The 21671-nt window shown below is 42.9% G+C and overlaps 1 long non-coding RNA gene across 2 annotated transcripts; it reads right to left on the reverse strand.

Moving 5' to 3' along the window:
- Window positions 1-4294: 4294 nt before the first annotated feature.
- On the reverse strand, window positions 4295-10429 carry LOC115521511. 2 transcript variants are annotated; one of them, XR_003971085.1, is made up of 4 exons: window positions 10165-10429; window positions 9483-9670; window positions 7361-7450; window positions 4295-5186 (listed from the first exon to the last, which is right to left on the reverse strand). It is a non-coding gene; the product is annotated as an uncharacterized LOC115521511 (long non-coding RNA). The 2 variants fall into 2 exon arrangements; XR_003971084.1 differs by having other exon boundaries at window positions 7361-7453.
- Window positions 10430-21671: the final 11242 nt, after the last annotated feature.

The raw sequence follows: 21671 nt of genomic DNA on the forward strand, positions 1-21671 counted from the left end.
CCTTGGCCAACACCTGTTGTTTCTTGTGTGTTGTTAATTTTAGCCATTCTGATAGGTGTGAGGTGGTATCTCATCATGGTCTTGATTTGTATTTCCCTGATGATGAGTGATGTTGAGCATCTTTTCACATGTCTGTTAGGAATCTGGATGTCTTCTATGGAAAAATATCTGTTCATGTCTTCTGCCCATTTCTTCACTGGATTATTTGGTTTGGGGGTGTTGAGTTTGATAAGTTCTTTATAGATTTTGGATACTAACCCTTTATCAGATATATCACTTGCAAATATATTCTCCCATTCTGTAGGTTGCCTTTTAATTTTGTTGATTGTTTCCTTCACTGTGCAGAAGCTTTTTATCTTGATGAAGTCCTAATAGTTCATTTTTGCTTTTATTTCCCTTGCCTGCAGTGACACGTCTAGTAAGAAGCTGCTACAGCCGAGGTCAAAAAGGTTGCTGTGTTCTCCTCTAGGATTTTGATGGTTTCCTGTCTTACATTTCGGTCTTTCATCCATTTTGAACTTATTTTTGTGTATGGTGTAAGAAAGTGGTCCAGTTTCATTCTTCTGCATGTTGCCATCCAGTTTTCCCAACATCATTTGTTGAAAACAGACTGTCTTTTTTTTACATTGGATATTCTTTCCTGCTCTTTCAAAGATTAGTTGACCATATAGTTGTGGTTCCGTTTCTGGGTTTTCTATTCTGTTCCATTGATCTGAGTGTCTGTTTTTGTTGCAGTACCATACTGTCTTGATGACCACAGCTTTGTAATATAGTTGAAGTCTGGAATCATGATGCCTCCAGCTTTGCTTTTCTTTTTCAGAGTTGCTTTGGCTATTTGGGGTCTTTTGTGGTTCCATACAAATCTTAGGATTGTTTTCTCTAGCTCTGTGAAAAATGCTTGCGGCATTTTGATAAGAGTTGCATTAAATGTGTAGATTGCTTTGGGTAGTATAGACATTTTAACAATGTTTGTTCTTCCAATCCATGAGCATGGAATGTTTTTCCATTTCTTTGTTGACATAAGTCTTTATAGCTGAAAAGAAGCCTTTACAATGGAGTGAATGAAAATGCAGGATTTTGGCAAAGCCCAAAAAAAGTGTTCAAAAGAGTAAGTGACTGCAAAGTCACTAGGAAATGAGATTGCCCCAAATTAGGTTTCAGTCTAATTTTTCAGTAAGCAGAGGTATGGAGTTAAGAATCAAGAGCCAGACTGAAGTCTTTTGAGAAACATGGATGCACTGGGTGCTCCTGGGGTCTCAGGATTGAGGTTCAAGAATCAGGGATTGGATGACACTCTTCCCAAGTATGGGTTCTGATCTTAGCTGGGAATGTCATACTCTCATTTTGCTTGGTGTTTTTTTCAAGATTTCTCAGCAAACATCATCATTTCTGCACCAGCAAGGGGCCAGCAATGAGCACACGTTTCTTAATCTTGCTCAAGATGTGGAAAGTCTTAACTGGTAGAGTGAGAAAGACAACTGAGAGCCGGGGAAAGTGGCTGTCTCCATAATGGGAATCAATATCGTTAGTTGGAGGACTTCTTTAGTGTTGTGCATGTGGTCTAGAGGAATGCAGTGCTTATCGTGGGATAATAAAAATAAAGAAGTTGTGACAGAAATATACAATAGGAAAAAATAAAGCTGAATAACAGATGGTAAATCTAGAGGAAAGAATAGCAGATGACATACATTAAAAAAAAAAGGAAAAAAGACGCCCAGGAGAAGGGCAGAGGTGGAGGAGAGCCAGCAAAGGATGAACAAGGGCAAATTGGAGAAGTCTGTTGATGTTTGTCATGTGTATAATCCGAGATTCCCCTGGGATGCCCATGTCAGTCACTTCAAAAGTTTTTGAGGACTAGCCCATGAGTGTATGAGTGCCATACATTTTTTTTCCTCCATGTCTACTTTACAATGTTCTTTCGATAGGAGACTTAAGCTGAAATTTTACAAACAAGTCTCAAACTTAAATCTTTTCACTTGCCTTTGGGAATCTTAAATCATTTGGGCAAGAATGCTGGAGAATAGAGGATAAAGGAGTAGTGCTTTTACACAGAGTTGGTTCTGTCTTGTTATTGATTTACAAGTTTAATTTCCATCAGAATAGCAGAATGAGAAAACCTGAGACGTTTCCATTGGCTTCTGAGAGGCCTGGTTTGACTTGGCTGACAGAACAACCAAAATTACCTAGGGGTCTTCACGTATAACTAAAATTTGGGAATGGATGCTTTCGCAGTGGTTGTCTGTTGTTCTCTTATGATGCTTGCTAATGGTTTCATAAACCAACTACTGCCCTCTCTCCTGCTTCACCCTCTCTCCTGTACCTCCCTCAGTGCTTCCCAGATTGCTACTACCATCCTTTTTCTCTCTCTCTCTTTTTTTTTTTTTTTTTCCTTTCTTTAGCTCATCTCTGGGTCACAGCAGCCCTAGAAATGGGGGATATTTCTTCCAGGGCATATTATGTAGTGGTCCCAACCACCATGACTGTAGTAACCATGATGCTCAGAATACTTTCTGTTCCTTAGCATGAATTTATGATGGTATGGTCTACACCATAGACCGTTCAGAACTCTAAAGCACTATTCGGCACCATTCAGAACTCTAAAGGCTCCATCATAAATATGAGGATTTGGTGCATACATCTTCTTGAAAAGCAAGTGGCCCAGTGATTAGCCTAAACTGATTCCTTGAACATTTAGTCCTGTACAAAAATTGCTGTTACATTTTAGTGAAGAGTTTATTGTCTACTTGATACCTTAATAAATGGTATTGTACCCTGCACAAAGATCATTACAATTCAGTGGCAGGGGAAACGAAAGCATCCAGCCAGTATATTTATTTTGAATATTAGTTTTATAGAGGGGAAAGTATAGAGATGCTATCTGTTCAAGTCCTAATGGAGCTGCTCCCATTCCTCAAGGGGTTATCACATAGTATCAGAGAGATCTCAATCTTTAAGATTATGGGATATAGAGTAATTAGGCTTCAATGTCTTTAGGAGTGGGTTTTTTTCTTTTTCTTTGTAAAAAGAAATGCCTCTTTCCAGATGTAGAACTGAAGTATCTGTTGCTTCTGATGTTGCTGTCAGAGGCCAATTGGGAAGCAAAGTATCAAATACAATGACTCCTTTGAATTCCCTTGCAAGAGGCAGAACACTCCCAGCCTCAAGATTCCGGTCCTTCTTGCCTTAGTGTGTGGAAAAAAGCAAATCCCTTCCAACTTGAAGAAAGAGTCTTCCTCCTCCCCACCCTTGCCCCGACCTCTGAACCCAGCCGAGTTCTGCTATTTCTTAGGAAATGGTTTGGTTTAGAAGAGTGGCATTTGAAGGTGAAAGAGAGAGAGATTAGAGGAATTTGAGCCTGTTTTCACAATTCCAGTTGGGATGTTGGAGAAAATTTCTGTGACATTTAAACTGCCAGTTACTTTATTAGATTTTCATTTCTAAAGCAGAACTAAGTAAGTGCAGTCAGTCAATGATTCCAGCCAAAATAATGTGCATGATTAGGCTCATTAAGAGTCTTTCTTCCCTTAACTGAAAAGTTTTAAATTCTGGCTTTGAGTGGAAGCACCGTGGAGAATCGAGTGTGGCAAAGTTTCCCATTTCAGGTTCAAATGCGCATAAGCATTGTGTGTGTGTGTGTGTGTGTGTGTGTGTGTGTGTGTGTGTGTGTAAGGAGTCAAAACTTTGGGACTAAAAAATAAATAATAAAGTGCTGAGTCATTGCTGTTCTTTTTTTTGAATGTTGGGTTTTCTAAAAAAAAAGGGGGGGGGGAGAGAGAGAGAGAGAGAGAGGAGAGAGAAGTGTGGAAGTGGGTCACTTTCAGAAGTTTTAGACCATATAGTTTTGAAAGCAACTGTGTTAGCTTTCAGTACCTGACGACAAAGCAAGACAGCTAGACGGGACACAAGTGAGAAGTGTCTTCTGTGTTTCCTTCTCTTCCTCCCCGCCCTGCCCCTCTTTAGAATATAATTTAACTTAGAACACATGTAGATTAGATCAGGGAAAATGTGGATGGGGACAGTAGGTTCAAATTTTTCTTGCGGTTTTCTTGTTTACTTATTTGTTTTCCTACCGGCTATTTTGGGGTTAGGGGGAAGGGGTTGTGCATTTTCAAGATGGAATTGCTCTCTGAGCCTTCTTTTATTATCTTTGAAATTAGATTCTTCTCAATTATTCAGGAGCAGATTATCTAGCTTGCAGACTATCTGGGTATTTTGTTTCTTCCCTTTCCTCTCTCCTCTTTGCCAGTGTTTTGACAATTTCCTCATGCTGCTGACATCCACAAAATTGACCATAAAAGGAGAAAGGAAACATCCAATCAGTTTTGTTTGTTAATTGCTCTGGTACAATTTGTTCAGAAAGAAACTAAAATATAGACCAAACCGGAGTTTGAAGATTATCTGTGAATCGAATCTTTCCATACTTTCTGTAAGCCTCATTTGTACAGATAATCGAGGGTTGGCAGAACTTCAGAGAAGTATCTCTTAAGAGAGATCAAACACTTCTCAAAACCCAGCTCCCTCTGAAATGGCAAATTTTTTCATTCCCATGGGAAAGTCATTGCTTAGAGAAGCAAATAGACAGAGGTGCTGAGAGAGAGAGAGAGAGAGAGAGAGAGAATTCCTCTGGCCTGATCTACCTTTGATGGGACAGACTCAATAGAAACTGGCTAGGTTGGTGATTTGTTCTGGGCCCAGAACTGTGTCTAAACATGTATGCATGTGTGTGCACACGTGCATACTTGTATAATACTTAAATCCACCTTGAGGCAAGATGCCAGGAGAGAGATACGGAGGTCAATGCCTATGAGCTGCATGTTTCTTCTTGATAATGAGAGCTCTCTCCACCCCCCAGCCCCTCACTCTCCACTCTTTTGGGTTCAGGGGCTGCTCTTCTAACTCTGACCACCCAGTGGTGTGAAACTAATGATTAACCCTTTGGCACCAATGCTGGATAATTTGCTACACTAATTGGTAATGCAAAACCCATTAGTGATTAGTGTGGGGATACTCTGTGAGTCCAGGTGTCAGAAGGTTAATGAAAAATTGAGTATTGTATTTTGCTGGGGGATTAAAATTTTTCGGATGGGTGATGTCTTTTTCTCCTTTCTGCCAGCAGCTGAAGTTGAGCATCAAGCCACTGGCTTCCATGGGCTGGCCTGCTTGCGGCAAGTCTGGTCGGATTTGATCTGGAAGATCAGAAAACCTTTGTCACCAAATCCACACAAACACCATCTAGAACTATCCTTCACAGTTCAGAAATAGAGATGGCTCCCAAGGGCCACATTAAGAAGTAGATTTAATTGCCCAATAATTGCAAGAGTTGTGCCTGCAAATATATTTGTTAATTGAAAAAAAAAATTTTTTTTTGCCATATTTGGGCTCCTGGAAATGGATAAGAGGGAAATTTATTAGAGAACTTTATTTGGACTGGAGGACCCATTTGTGCAAGTACATTCCTTATTAATAGGTCTTTGTTCCTGCTGTAACCCTCAGCCAGGTATTTTGAGAGACATACTCATTTTCTTCTAAGTCATATCAGCATAGTAATCACTTTGGCTGAAAACCAGCTGCCATTTGCATGTTTAATAAAAATATAACACCAATACCAAATTCAAAACTATTTTTCCTTTTAGGCTAAGACTTCGAAATAACCTGGTTCCCTGCATCTACCAGTAATGCTGTTTACCCTGGGTTGAGGTCTTTAAAATAGGGAGAAATGCGAAAACAGTTTGATCACTCTTTCTTTCCCCTATCAGTCACCAACCATCTCTCTTAATTATGGTGTAAGGACATTTACATAACCAGGGGGAGGGTCCTATAACTACATTTCTATTATGCTTGGCACTTGTGTGAAAGGATATTATATTCATGTGCATTAGAGATTGCTTATAAAAGATCAAGACAATAATAGCCGATCAGACAATAAAGGTCTCTTTTCTCCTCCCAGACAGGCTGTCTCTGACAGAAGAATACAGTTCATCAAAAGTGTCTGCAGGTTGTCAAACTCGGGGAGGTTTGGGGACCCTCTGAGGCTGTCATGGTCAACAAGAAGATTTTCTGTCGGGTTTTGCCATCACTCACCCTGAGGAAATAATCACTCACTACATTCTGCATGTTCTCATGATAGAGCTCTCCATTTGAGAGAAAAGAGCCATTTTATCAAAGGACAATATAGCCCTTCTCTGGGTCCACGTAGCTTCCATTATCAGACCATAATAAATCATATTTATGTTCTCAGTTAATAAGACTGATTACAATGCAGGTTTCAGACGTGGGAAAAGCAAAGCAGGTGAAAAGATGTTTTAATGAAAATATGATAAGAAAACAGCTTCTTGTGAACATTTTGCGCTATTATTCGTAATGATTACAGACAATTTTTGATGCATCTTCTTTAGCAATGGTTTAAGCTGCATAAATTGGCTCGCTGGTAGATAAGTAAAAATGATAAGAAAAAAATCATGAAATTGTCTTATGTTGTCTAGAATCATTATGTACATAACAAGTGCAAAATGGGTCTAATGTATGTGCTGGGGATGGAGGGAAAACAGATTTCTCGGGGAAAGATGGTTTGGGTATTATTCAAAATGATTTAGAAATTTTCTCATCTCACTTATTAATAGTCTCTGTTCCCTGGAATTTGGGGGTGCCCAGCACTAATTTCATCTCTGTAAATGAACCAACAACGTTACCTCTTTTATTCAGTCTCGAAGTTGTTTTTCCTCTTCTTCCCTCCTACCCCCCTCCCCGACTTGGAGCCCAGTACAAAGAGACAAAGAGATATATATTTTCTACTCAATGTTTGTACAACTGCCATTAGTGCTAATGGGAGTTAAGTGCTCCTTGGGCAGAGAACAGACCCCAAAGTTTAATATTGAAGGGTACCTTATTAAAAAGGTCTGGACATTTTTAGCTTCAGTGAGTTCAATTACATTAAAGAACCAACTTTCTAAATTAGTGCAAAAAGAAAAAGAATCAGATAAAGTATTGAAATGGCTTTAGCCTCTAACTGTGTAATTCAGAAGAGCAGCCGATGGCTGAGGAGTTGGGGTGTGCAGTCTGTCGAGTTCATTTGCACTAACTTCCGGATTTGCTCGCGTAACAGATAACAATTCCAGGTTAGCACCCACAACACTCGGAGCAGCCCTTTCTACCGTCCATTTGCATCTTTGATGAGAATGTCATTATTCTTGGCTTGCAGGTTTCTAAAAGACAGTGAGGCTTTTTGTAGCCCATGTTATTCCGGACGGTGGTATTCTGAAACATCCGATTAACACAATTCACCCCAGATTTAGCAAGTGGTTGGGACATTTTCTTTATGTGGGGGGAGAGGGGATTGGCAGGCCTCACTTTGTACACTTACGAGAGGGTCTTTCAAAATTTGCTTGTAGAATAGCCGCTGTTACGAACTGAGAAAGCGAACATTCTTCATCATGAAGTTGTCACAGCTAGACTGCTGGAGAAGACACAATATAGACAGCACTGTAAACTCTTTTTACCAAAAGCAAGCGTCACCAGGATCAGAGTCTCTATTGTACTCAGAGATGCTTGGATTGTATTTTTTTTTCTAAGCCAGTTTGCACTAATGTGAGATATTGGGCAACTTGGTGATGTCAGTGATGCCTCACAGATTAACTTCACAAGTCAGAAGAAAAATTCATGGGGAAAATAGATGATTTTAACTGATAAAGCTAGGCATGTACTTATGGATGTATGTGTGTGCCTGTGCAGGGGTCCCATGTTTTTCTGCAATATTTCTCTTTTTCCCGAAATTAAAAACCTATTGAGATTCAGTCCCCTCCCCCTAGATCATTGCTTTCTTTGTTGGCAATTTCTCTTTGTTCTATTCTAACTTGGGTGGAGGAGGGGAGAGTGATTGGCCCCATGTCAGTCACATTGTCTGACTTTCACAGAAATAACTGCCAAGACTTTTGCTGCCTCTTCCTTTGATTTTAGCCCTCACTCCATTTTTCTTTTCATAGGTTGACCAAAAAATATTGCCTGCAAGAGAACTCTGTAATGCCACCATATATCTAATATCTATGAGGCGTTTTGTTTTAGCGTTACTGGACTTAACCACAAAAGACACTTGACATTGATAAAGAATCTGTCAAGTCCAGCCTGATCAGCGCACTGAAATCGCTCATGACAGGGAAGACACTAGCCCCCTAGAGCAGTGGTAGATTAGGAGAAAAATGATTAGGGCCTCGTGGTTGCAAAGCCATTTCATGTTGGACCGCATATATGGAGCCAAATGTGTTTTACTTGCCACACTCCATTAGCATGTGTGAAACAGTTGGGAAAATGGCCATATGATTAGACAGAAGGAAACCTGGATCTTCACATTGGGACTTGTTACTACTGAATAATGTCTATGCAGGAGGGATTGCTTTAGAGTGTGCTAATTTCTTGTATAATGGAAAAGAAGTGGCATTCGTGACTAGCACCTATGTAATTTGGTCATGGACAGTGCCTCCAAGTCCGCCAATTTTCAACATTTTTTTTAAAGCCTTGGTGAAATCCACGTTTTTATTGGCAGGAAGTTTCAGGATGTTTGACTCCTAAAATTTCCTCTCTCAATGTCTCTATTGAAACCAGTAGACTACATTTTCCCAGGGCCCAAGCAATCTTTGTGTGGCTAAGAAACAAAACAGAGGGCTGCCTCGAGATGAAGACTCACGTCTGGTGTAGTTCTTCTAGTTTACATTAAAATTTTTTAAAGAGAGAACGTCATTGAAAAGATGACTGTAAGGATGAAAAGATAAGACAGACTCAGATACAAATGAAATTCCCAGCAATGCTTAAAACACCATGACTGCAGCACTATAAGGAAAAGACAGAGTAGGCAGGATTTTCCTCTTGGGGGTAATCTGTTGAAAACCTACATAGAATGAAAGAAAATCTATTGTGGGAAAGAAAGATAGCCTTCTTGAATGTTGCCTGCACAATTATGTACCTAGGCGTGTTAAAGCTCCTCAGAACAAAATCTTGTCCCGCATATGACTGGGGAATTATTAAATGTTGACTATTAAATCTTTTAGTTAGTTTCATACTGTGTTTATTTCTCCAGAATGATGAATATGCAGATTTAAAATTGAACGCCTCTGTTCCCAAGAAAACGATAAAACCAAGTCCTTGCCGAAGTCTAGCATTTACAGATGGGCTCTCCAAAGGGATGACTCACCCCAGCAGGCGGCCACAGTGTCAAGTAAAAACTTTGCCACCTCCCACCTCCATGGAGAGGGACCATGTGGACTGGGAAACTGCAGGGACTTTGACGATGGTCCCTGGGCACTTGTGCAAAACTTTGGCCTGATTTAGTAATTGTGGATAACTTTACCCAGCCCCAAATCCAAGCAGAGGCAGCAAATAGACATTATTTCCAAGAGCAGGAAAGGGCGAGGACAAACCAAAGGGCAAGGGAAAGAGGTGGCGGTCCCTGGACAGACCAGCAAGACAGGCAGTAATTAGCGCAAAACACCCACCTGTGTCATTTTTTCTCGCACTTTCTCAGCTTGTCAGGCCCCCAAAGCTTCGTAGTTGGTCCAAGAATTCTATGCAGTCCTCCCTTGTGGCCACACAGAATGTGTTTGCAGTATTGAAGGCCAGCCCAGGACTAATTTTGAAAAGCGAATCTGGGAAACAGCTTAATTTCATTTCCTTTGGGATTTTTCTGGGACAAAGTTAGAAGTTAAGACAAATTGAGCAAAATAGCAGTTAAAGGCAGAGGCTACTTTGAGCAAAAGGCTCCTACGTTATCCTTGTCCCCAAAATTCTATACCGGAAGGAAGTTTAATGGGTTTTCAGTAAATGGTGGGAAGTTCTGATGCTACACTGAGCTGTTTTGCAGCCCCTGAGATGCTGGCGTGAACCGTGGGGTCTTTAATTAGAGTGCCCTCTTGAACATCCAGGAGAAAGGCATGGCCAAACGTACATACTGACTTGTGGTTCTCAATTTCACGAGTGTTTGATGAGCACCTACTATGTGTCAGGTACCATGATGCACAGAGCAGGTCTTCTAGACCAGTGTTCTTCCTGCCACCCACACACTGCTTCCGTGGGATGATTGACCCACAGTCAGTGCTTCTGAGTTTGTAGGTCTCAGGTCAAAAATAGCCATTTTGGCGGAAACTCGAAAACACGAATGTAAGTGAAAGGTGTGCTTACCTTTTCTAGAGGAGTCAGTAGACAACGACGTACATAAGAACACAGGCTTGGAAGTTCTGGTCTAACCATGGCTCCTTTGCTTTCCGGTCGGTTTGTCCTCGGGCAAGTTGCTTAATCTAAGTCTCATTTTCTTCATCTGTAAAATGGGTATAATAATATGACTTATTTTCTTAGCATTGTTGGGAGCATTAAATACTTGTGAACAGTTGGAGCAGCCAAAGCCAGATTAAGAGCTGGGCCATCAAGGCAGCTGCCCGTGGGGAAGGGCGTGGTGTGGGGAAGGGACACCAGACACCCCTGGAGTAAACGATAAGCGTGGTGCCAGTAAGGTGCCTTCTGCGCATGCTCCTGATATATCCGGCTACATGGAATTGATCCTATCCTGCTAGAATAGATAGCATCCTTCAGAGAGAGAACAAAAAAAAAATCCCTATTTGCCAGTGTTGCTGCGTTTCCAGCTGCCATCACCCACCCTGAGAACAGCAGTTGTGGGCAGCTGAAAATAATGCCAGGCCTGTGGCTGTATTCTGGAGAATTATGCCATTATCTAAATCAGAGTCCCGATACCAGGCTTCCCAGGCAGTTGTTTGACTTAGAGAATCTTGCGAGAATACAAGAACAAAAACATGGGAAGCATTCTGGCAGCATGAAAGTCAGAGAAATTAGGTTTTTAAGCAAAATTTGAACAAGGTTTTGTAACTCTATCAATATAAGTTATCTCTGTGCTTTGAAAGAAATACTATTCGGTTCTTGGACTAAAATAAGTGAAATGGAAGGCAACTCTATGATCAAGTTAAAATGTTTCAGTGCATGCGATAGTTCTCTTGTTTTTAACATCGAGAAAGACATACGTGAATTATATTCGTCGCAAATCGGTTTTTCCCCTTCTCAGCAAATGACGGTCAATAGGATATTGGCTTGCGGGGACACCACGTGAGTCCCTTCGGGCTCCCCACATTCTGTCTGGCCCCGAGCTCAGTCAGTGCCCAGCACGCGGAAACTCTCCGTGTGCCTTTGCGGTCACGTTAACCTACGTGAAAGCATCTGATGACGAGTTCCCGAGCAAATGTTGCATCGGCGACTTCAGGACTTCAATCTGTGGCATGAAGGCAAGGGGAGACACTCAGCTGTTGTAAGCGTAAGCGTACTTCTTGGGACTTCCGGGCAGGTCTGGCCTCTGTATCTCCCTCCCCTCTTTCCTCTCCTCCCTCTCCCTTCTCCTTTGCAATCCTTCCTTCTCTTCTCCTTGCCCACTTCTCGGCCCTGCTCCTCCGCACATCATTCGCCTGCACCATTCTTGGGGCGCTGTCCCGTCCATGCTAGCTCTCTTCTCCCCTCCTCTCATCCTCGCGTCTGCCTCTCCCGCAGTCTACACGACGGGCTAGTCGATACGCCATTAGACAACAATTCAAGAGAATGGTCTCTCTTCTCTGAATTTCCACATGTGGACTCTCAGCTGTGGTTTTATCTGGCAGTTTTATGCACTTGAAGCAAGGGCTGGTAGCCTGGGGGTCAGGAGGAAAGGCTCCACATTCATTTTTGCCTTCACCAGAGAGATCTTGGAATGGTTGTGAGGATTAAATGCATGTAATAAGCAGATCTCCTGGACCCCGGGGTCTCCAGGAGCAGAACAAGGCAGCTGGACTATAGCTGTAAGTGTTCACACATCTTCAAAGATGTAAGAACCTTTTTTACAAACATGATTTTACGTGAGATCCGATGTACAGAGCCCTTGAGGCAGGCGATGCTCTAGAAGCAGGAGGCCAGGAGCTCGGCTTCCTAGGGCTCATCCTCCACCACCACCACCCTGGTTCCCAGCCCCCTTCTCAGGTGGCCTCCCAGGAACCTACTCCAGATCCACTTGAGATCCACGGTAACTCCAGGAGCCGGAAGGTCCTTGAGGGCAGCTGCCGAACCTTGTCTCTTCCGGTCTCTAGTCCCCCGCCCATCCCCTCAATGTCTCCTCAGCAAAATGCTAGCTAGATGCAAACAGCTCCTGTTTATTTACTCCAGTCAACTTCCTGGTGGCTAGAAGAGAATATTACCGTATGCTTGTAATTACAGAGATTTCGCCTGTCTGAGGCAGTATTTCAGAGCGTGGTTAGGGGTTTGACTTCGGAGTGATAAAAATGGATGCAATTTCTTAGTCAAATCCACCTTGTGGTCCTGGGTGTTCTGAGCATTGAATCAGCAGGAGGCGACTGTTGGGGTGGTTCTTGGCTCACAGTTTTCTCTCCTCTCAGACTGACACCAACAAGTCCCCAAGGGCTTTTTTTGGGTAGCATGACTCTCTCCTCACTCAGTTTTGGCTCTGGTTTATGGGTCTGAGTGTGAACACTGACCCAAACCACGTCAAGCAGCATCTTCCCCTGGGGTTTTCTAAACTGGAAACGAGAGAATATTGTGTACCTCTTTGTGGAGGAGGTGGCCCCTGGATGCCAACCCCAGGAGCTCTCTGAGCTGTGGTCCCCAGCATGTGAAGGCAGTCAATCTGTGAAAGAAAAGGAAGCCTCTCTCAGAGAGGAACAGAGCCATGTGGTGGTCAAACCCCAATTTCAGATTTTTCCTGGGCCCCTGCCCTTATTCCTGATTGTGGTCCTGTATCTTTCTAATTCTCTGTTTGGCCCGAATCAGTTGGACTCAAGTTCTGTCACTTTCAACCAAGAGAGTTTAGACTCATTCAAGAAATGCTCCTTTTTCTTGTTTTCACCCGATGTCATATTGAGCTTATTTTTCATAATGTTAGTTCTGAGGAGACCCCACACTTTGTCCTTCTCTCCTCCACATGAAACCCAGAGCTCAGTGTGACCATCTCCCAGGCCCAGAGAGCCATCTCCACGGGGAGACCCTCTCGGACCTAGAGTGATGGCGGGACACTGTTTTCTGCAAGACTGGTTGGGGCCCCTCCTTCGTGTCAGCGTGATATCCTCTAGTAAAGAGCCACTTAGGATACTTGCGAACTGCGTGGCAATCATCTGTTTCCCCTCCTGGCTCTAACCTTCTTGAGGCAGGAACACTGGTCAATTTCTCGATTCCCAGTGTCCCAATGCTTGGGAAATTTTAGGCACTCAAGTTTAGTTTTTGTTTGTTCGTGGTAAAATGCCTTGCCAGATAATACAATTTCCTCTCTCTCTCTCTCTCCCATTGAGGGGTTTATACTTTCAGTCACGGATGCTAAAAAGTCTCCTTGCATCCCTGAGAGTGGCATCACATCCCCCAAAGGATTTCCCTCCAAAGAGTGGATGTAAGGTACCCCGGAGGTACCCAACTCAGCTTATTATAAGGGAGAGTGAATGAGTAGCTCCAATATCTAGGAAAGGGGGTAGAATATTTTGAGTGTTGAGGGTTTAAGATAAAAAGCAAAGCAATTGAACTCCAAAGGCGGAGCTGTGGAGGGAAAGAAGAATGGCGTTCTGAACCCCTGAGGTAGTAGACACTGGAACCAAAACCAGCTCAGTGCCTCGGAGGCTAACCAGTGCCCAAAAAATGTGAATGGAAAGAGCTGGGCAAGAGTCGCTGCATGGTAGGGGCACAGGTGTGGGAGATTTCGCTGGGGTCAGCACTGAGGAAACGGCACTGTCCCCCCTCGGAGAAGCCTGGCAGACCTGCGCAGAGATCTGGATCTGCAAGGCAGTGTTCCCCAAGGAATCGGTACCATCCGCCAGAGCCCACAGGACTGACAGCGTGTTGCTAGGAGAAGCAGAGGGTGGTGGCCTGAGTGGCCTCCTGTATTTTCTGGCGGGGCTGTGTGGGAATCCAGGCTTCCTGGACGGCTGATCGGGGAGCAGGGAGGTGTGAGAGAGACACCACAAGATCCTGTTAACAGCAAGCCTCCAGCAGTTCATCAGAAACAAAGAAAAGTGCCGTGACCAGATTTTGTATCCCGGTTCTGGAAGGCGATACCGCCTATGTGTTTGAATGGACACATGTGACGTTTGGGTCAAGTCTCTTGGGCCGTGTCACAAATTTCAGTGCGTCAAAAGGTCCCCGCTGGACTATTACAACATAGAAATGCCAGATGTTTGTACGGGTTTCACTCCTCACAACAGTGCTGTGAAGATAAGCTGGGCAGTTGGCACTATCTCCATTTTAAAGGTGAGGAAACCATTGCTCAGAGAGATGGGGTGACTTGCCATTGTTACAAGGACAGCTAATGGCAGAGCCGCTTCCACTGTGCTGAGGTATCTCCCTCACCAGGGTGGGAAAGTGGGGGGAGTGCTTGGCCCCTTGTCAAGACGTCGGGGGGTTCTTGCCCTTCTACCAGTTGGCTGGGTAACAACAGGCCAACCCTCTTTGGAGATTTCTTTACGTTTTCCTTCCCTCATTTTGTGGGACAAGCCGTGGTCTCAAAGGCCCTTTCTGGTGTGACCATCTCTGGACTTGGGGATATAAAGAGAAGAGATGGCTCATGTATGGGGTTGGAGGAAAAACTGCTAGTTATCCTCCAATGCCTAGTTTCCTCTCTCTCTCTCTCTCTCTCTCTCTTTCTTTTTTAAGATAAACTTCATTCTAGAATAGTGTTAGACTTACAAAATGTTGCAAAGACAGTACAGAGTTCCCATATAGCCTACTTTCCTCTGTTGCTATACCTTATTTTAATATAGTACATTGGTCATGATTAATAGACCAATATTGATACATTATTATTGACTAACGTTCACATTTTTTTTTTCAAATTTCCTCAGGTGTTTTTGTTTTGTTTTACAAATATCTTTTTTGCTTGTTAGTTTTTTGATTCCAGGATCCCACCTAGGATATCACGTTATACTTCTTAGTCATGTATCCTTTGACTTTTCTTGGATATGACAGTTTCTGAGACTTTCCTTGTTTTAGATGACCTTGACAGTTTTTAGGAGGACCAGTCAGGTATTTTGTAGAAGGTCCCTAAATTGTGATTTGTCTGATGTTTTTCTCATGATTAGATTGAAGGTTACATGTTTCGGGGAAGACCACAGAGGTAAAGTGCCATTCTTATCACATCATATCGACTATCAACATGATTGATCACTGTTCATGTTAACCTTGATTACCTGGCTGGAGGTAATATTTGTTAGGTTTCTCCACTGTAGAGTTACTCTTTGTTTTCCCCCTCCTTTTCCATACTGTCATCTTTGGAAGAAATTCACTATCTGTAGCCCACACTTAAGGAGTGGAGAATTATGCTTGACCTCCTTAAGAGTGGAGTATCAGATTTTTTTTCATTCTCTCCTACTACTTAGTCAATCATTTATTTATATTTGTATGGACAGATGGATATTTGTTTTCACTATGGGTTATAATCCAATACTACTTTATTTTGTTGCTCCCTTCTTTTATAGTAGTAAAGCAAGTAAGTACTTGGCTGCATAAATGGCTATCATGAGCAAGACTACATTTCCCAAAGTACCTTGCAAGTAGGTATGACTATATGATTAAATCTAGCCGGTGGTATGTGAACAGGAGTGACAGGTACTACTTGTTTCTTTCCTTGAATGCATTTGCTGAAATGTGGCATTGAAGTTAGAGTTGTGGCAGCCATCTTGGACAAGAAAATGACCTTGGAAATGGAGACCACACATGGTGGTGCAATAAGATAAAAGCCTTGGTTCCTGACACTGTGGAGCTCCAAAGAAACCCTGGACTGACATGCTTGCCTGTATGTTACCTGAGGTAGAAAAAAAAAAATCTATCTTGTTTAAGGCTCATAATTGAGTTTTCTGCTACTTCCGGAAGAACCTAATCCCAACTGATACAGTGTTGCATGGGTGTGTGTATGTACAGGGAAGGGATGGCTCCAGGAAATAAAATTGATTTTTAAAAAAATACACCAGAATCTTCTAGTTAGTTTTCCAGAGAAGGGTAATTGTGTTATATTCTTTTTAAAAATGTTTTTATTATTTTTTGAGAGAGAAGGAGAGAGACAGACAGAGAGCAAACGGGAGGAGCAGAGAGAGAGGGAGACACAGAATCCAAAGCAGGCTCCAGGCTCTGAGCTGTCAGCACAGAGCCTGACGCGGGCTCGAACTCACAGACTGGGAGATCATGACCTGAGCTGAAGTCGGATGCCCAACTGACTGAGCCATCCAGGTGTCCCCTTTGTTGTATTTATATTATTTATAATTTTAGTAAAGATACATCTATGGGTAGAGGGGTGTTGTTTGCTTGCTGTCTGGTTCTCTGACTTTCTTTGTTTTGGGAAACTCGCTAAGATTGGTTTTTGACTCACAAATAAAAGGCAAATTCCACCCATTATCCTTGGAGTAAACTGTGAAGCCACCTGGAGTCTCTGTAGATGACGCAGAATGTTCTACTTAGTGGCTTAAACCCGGTGAATCTTTTGCTGCTGTTTTTGAAAAAAAAAAAAAAAAAGAGAGAGAGAGAGAGAAGATTTTTCTGGAAAAGATTTAGTTAGAGAAGTGTTCCCTGACATGGGCTTAAGATTGAAAGACTTACACTTTGAGAAATAGACTGTGGATTATTGCTTTTGTCTTGTCTGGCCATGGAATTTCTCCTAGCCAAAGGTTGGAGGAATGGGGGGAACAGTGCCCATGCTGGGATGGGACTGGTGGAGAAGGTTGGATGGGCTACAAGGGGTTAAGTGGCATATACAACCTGGGAAGTGGAGCAGAACTGATGGAGGACTAACTTTGAGAATGAGGACAGAGGGTTTTCGGGAGGGGAGAGTGATGCAGCCATGAATTAATGGGAGGCTTGGAGGTGATTATGAGATCGCACAATGCAAAACCAGGAAATGATGACTGCAAATATCAGCTGCAAATATATTACCCTTATAAAGTTTAGGCCCATGTAGCTCAGTATCAGGGCAGTGTCACCACCCATGTTTTGTTACATGGAATTTGTGAATAGCCCAACTTCTTTACTCAGATTTCTCAAAACTCCTGGCAAAGACTCAAAGAAGAACACCGTTCCTTTTCCTCTTTTAGTCATTTCTGTTCTCATGGCTGGCTATTCCAGAAGCTGCTCTCCACAGTTCCTGGAAAACTCTCTTCTTCTCAGACCCTCACTGACTTTCCTCTTCCTCTCCTCCTTCCCCTCATCTGTATCTTCATTACGTGAAGTTGACCTAGCCCATCTCGAGGAGGTTGCAGATGGAAAAATTGGGATGGAAGTTACAGGGTTCTGTTTTGCTGGAGGACGTGACAGGTATCTTTTCTACCCACACAGTTTTACCAAGGAAGTGACAATATTTGTTGATAATATGCGTTGAATTCATGAATAAAGGCGTCCAGTCAAATACTTGCCTTCCCAGATGCCTCAGGAGTGGCACGTGACCATTGTGGCCAATGACGTGAGCAGCAATCTGCTGAGAGTTTCTAAGAATACTTTTGTTTCCCTGGTAAAGTTCTTCTATAGCTGGCATGGCCCCTCCATCTTTCTTCCTACCTTGAATGAGAGTGTGATGTTTTGGATTCACAGCAGGTATTCCATGCATGTCAGCCTCTTAACCTTCTTTCTTGTTTCTGCCATATCAATGCCACCCACTGACCCCCACCTGTCTAGGCCAGTCTGAGACTAGGCAGGGATACCTTGACATGCATGAGCAGAGGCTGGATCCTAAGCCACCCTCTTGCCCCTGGAAGAATTTAGATTAAGGGTGGTATGAGGTATGAGGGGTCAGTAACCAGTAAGAGATATAAGGAAGAGAGAAAAGGGGGGCGGGGATCTTGTTGTTTGAGGGTGGGAGGCACTGGCTATTCAGAGCTCCCAGAGCTGTGAATGATATGTGATTCCAAAGGGTAAGCTGAGAAAAGCATGAGGGCATGAGGGCCAGAGCCAGGGCGAAACAGTGGGCCACGCCTGCGCATCAATATATGGATCCTTACCTAAGGCAGAAGGCCATTCAGGAAGGCGGAACCCTGGCAGGAAAATTGTGGAATCAAAATGAACGATGTGCCAGGGTGGGTAGAGCGTGGGCAAAATGGGCCGAGAGAGTCAAAAGTTACAAACTTCCTATGATAAACTAAATAAGTCCCGGGGTTGAATGTGCAGCATGGCAACCATACTTGATCGTACTGTGTTGCATATTTGAAAATTGCTGAGTGTGGAGCTTGAAATTCTCATCACACGAGAAACAAATTCTGTAACCATGTATGGTGACAGATGTTACCTAGCCTGATCGTGGTGATCGTTTCACAAAGCATACAAATATTGAATCATTATATTGTACCTGAAACTAATATAATGTATGTCAATTATACTTCGATTTAAAAAATGGCCTATTTACCTATAATAAGGACTAGGTCAGGTTTTCTGTTTTCACAGGAGACTTAAGCCCCCCAGAAGATGGACATGGGGAGATTCACACACACACACACACACACACACACACACACACACACACACTCCATCGCTCCATAGTATATGGGTGACCCACACTATAATCTGACAGCGCATGGCTAGGCTCTCCTTACTCACAGCAGTCCCATGTGAAGAGTCTTTCTGAGTCCTACGTCCCAGAGAGAGCAGAAGCAATGTAAGTTTACTCAAATTTTGTTAATAACATCTTTGTTCGCAATAACCTCTAAATGATATCCTATAAAAATGTAAATTATCTTCTCTGCTATCTGTTACTTAAGAGCAATATTATAACGACAATAAAGGAATCTAAAAATGATCTAATTTCACGTTTTACTCCAAAACATGGCCAGGGACAAAGGTCCCAGTGACTGTGGTGTCTGGCAACGTAGATTTTCAATGTGCAGGTAAGTATTGATGGCCTCTGAAGGACTGATTTAGTTGGTCAGACTTAAAAAGAGGGAGACTCTGCAAATGTTGGGTTCATAGATCTTCTCTTTTTGAGGATTTGAATTTTAATCAAGATATATTCAAAGGTTTTGCACATTTTTTTTTTTTGTTCAGTGATTTATATAAACTGGTTTAGTTAATCAATATAGCTCATTTATATTAAAATGATGTTATTTCATTGGTGTCAAACCAGCCCCTGGGAAGTCTAAAGAGTGAGGAATTCATATCCATGCAGGGAGACACAAATAGGAAAGAGCAGGGGTAGGAATGGAAGCAAAGAAACAAACATTCCAGGGAATGACGTGTGAGTGATGAAGACGGTGTCACAGTCTCTGCAAGGGAGAGCAAGTGGTACCTTCCTGGAACTCAGTGGGTCTCCCTCGTCTCATAGTTGAGAAACTCGGGGTTCAAAGGCATTAGGCCATATCAGGCTTTCCACTGAGTGTGCGCTTTGCAGTTTTCTGTCATACCCTGTTGCCTTTTGAGGATCTGGCTGTGATCCTTCTGTGTATGTCTCACTCCTATTGACTCTTTTTTAAATTTTTTTGTTTTTTTTAATGTTTATTTATTCTTTGAGAGAGAGAGAGAGCACAAGAAGGAGAGGGGCAGAGAGAGGGAGACGCAGAATCCAAACCAGTCTCCAGGCTCTGAGCTGTTAGCACAGAGCCTGATGTGGGGCTCAAACTCACGAACTGTGAGATCATGACCCGAGCTGAAGCCGGACGCTTAACCGACTGAGCCACCGGGGCACCTCATTCCTGTTGACTCAGAAAGGGTAGCAATCTCTCCCCAAACATCATCTTGTCTGAAGCTTCTGGATAAGGCTTTTACAGTTAAGCTCAAACGTTGTCTTTCTTACAGGGTTGTACCTTGTCTACCCCTATGAAAGTATCAATAGACACAGAGTTTTATCATACTTTTTTTTGACAACCTGAGACCTGATGGCTCTAACAACTGGGCTCTCAAGTGTTTAACGTGTAGGCCAGCAGATGGCGCCATTTATCATTCATTGACACCCGCGTATGAAAGCATGAGGCACGGCTTCTTGCCTCTTTAATTTGGGTAGTATTATAAGTGAAGTGTTTTTGACTGTTTATTATGCATGAGCCAAAATTCCATGAATGTGTAACATTTTCTCCTGTATTTCCCTTTTTTATAACATCATTTAAATTCCTTATTAATAATTTAAAAATGTTCTGGATTTTAATCACTTTTCTCATCACTGAAATATCTGATGAAGGGATGTTTTTTTCCTCTGCTGAAGGTGAGATAGAGGAAACCATCAGCCAGGAAGGAAGATGAGAATCTCACTCCTAACTCAAGCTCATGGCCCCCTGCGCTTCACCTCATCTTTTCAGTTTAATTGAATAGTACTTATTTAATTAATAAAAATATCTGTCTGGTGCAGGTTTCAGAAATCCAAGGCTTGAATACGCTGCCATTAATAAAACAAGTTTTTTTTTTTATATCCAAGTTTAATTATGGTGGTGTTTGTTTGATAGCTTGTTACTGTAAATAAAAGAGATAAAGGCAGCCCTTCACTGGAGTAGCTCGAGAGCTGTGAAATATGTACCTAATTAAAACTATTGGTGTAAGAGGCTAATAAAGTACATGTGCCTACTAGATGTCTTATTCTAATGAATCTCGGCTAATTTGCTTTGACTGATGAATTTCGGTGTTAGTGGTAGGGGCTGAATAATTATGAAATTTATCACAAGATACAAGGACTCATTAAGGATTACTCAGGTTGAGTTAGAGGAATGTTTTCTTTGTCAAGAACACAGGCCTTGACCAACATAATTACGGCAATGCCAAAGAGTAGCCGGATTCCAATCCAAACTCAAGCGAATGTTTAAGGCCAGGAGGGGCGCATGGTAGGGGGTGGGTGGTGGGGGCAGACAGGAGACTGTCAATTCTGGAAGAAACACCTGTGTAGTATTCAGGCCTGAATTTTAAATAGAAGCATTCAGTGCACACAGACCTCCTCATGGATGGTTCTAGTGACAAGGACTCCCTTCTCACTCTTTTATTGAAAACATTTTCCCACTCTTCAGGGAGAAAAATAGATGAGCCTAGCATTTCTTTAGCAAGGACACTGCTGCAGGAAGCCCATTCAGCCCCCAATTCTTTTTTTTTTTTTCTATTTATAGGTTTCAGCTTTCTGAGTCTCCCAGCTTATTAATGAATCTGATTTCATTAACTCCTGGCTGGTAGACCCCCAAACTGAGGCCATGACTGGAGCCCATTTGGGCCAGTCTCATGGAACCACTTGCCGAACACCCAAGAGGGAAAATATCTGTTTATCTTGGAATGGAAGTTCTCACTCTTACAAGGTGTGCTGCTGGCAATGCAGAAGGGCTGTCTTCCCCACGATGAACTGTACGCTCTACTCCTCACCACCCAGAAACCTGAGCAGAAGGTGAGGACACACCGGGACACCTTCCCGAGGACACGAACCAGAGGCAGTGGCAGAATTGCCCTCCTGCAGACAGGCAGGACTGCGGCCGGAGGATGAGAGCAGGGAACGAAGAACCACAGCGAGCTGAGACTGGTTTCCACCTCTCCTTCTGGGGGCCAGGAGGAGGAGGGTGGGAGAGGCGGGGGACGAGAGGCAGCAATGCTCCAGTGAGTGACAGGTGATGACACCCAGCTAGAAGCCTTGTCAAACAAATGGAGACCTATTTACCCCCCTACCACTAGAGATGGCTGTTCCCAGGGCTGAAATCAAGGGGGACAACATAAGGTCTCAGGAGGGCTTCATG

The sequence above is a fragment of the Lynx canadensis genome, chromosome C1 (assembly GCF_007474595.2).
Source record: "Lynx canadensis isolate LIC74 chromosome C1, mLynCan4.pri.v2, whole genome shotgun sequence".
NCBI classification, from domain to species: Eukaryota; Metazoa; Chordata; class Mammalia; order Carnivora; family Felidae; genus Lynx; species Lynx canadensis.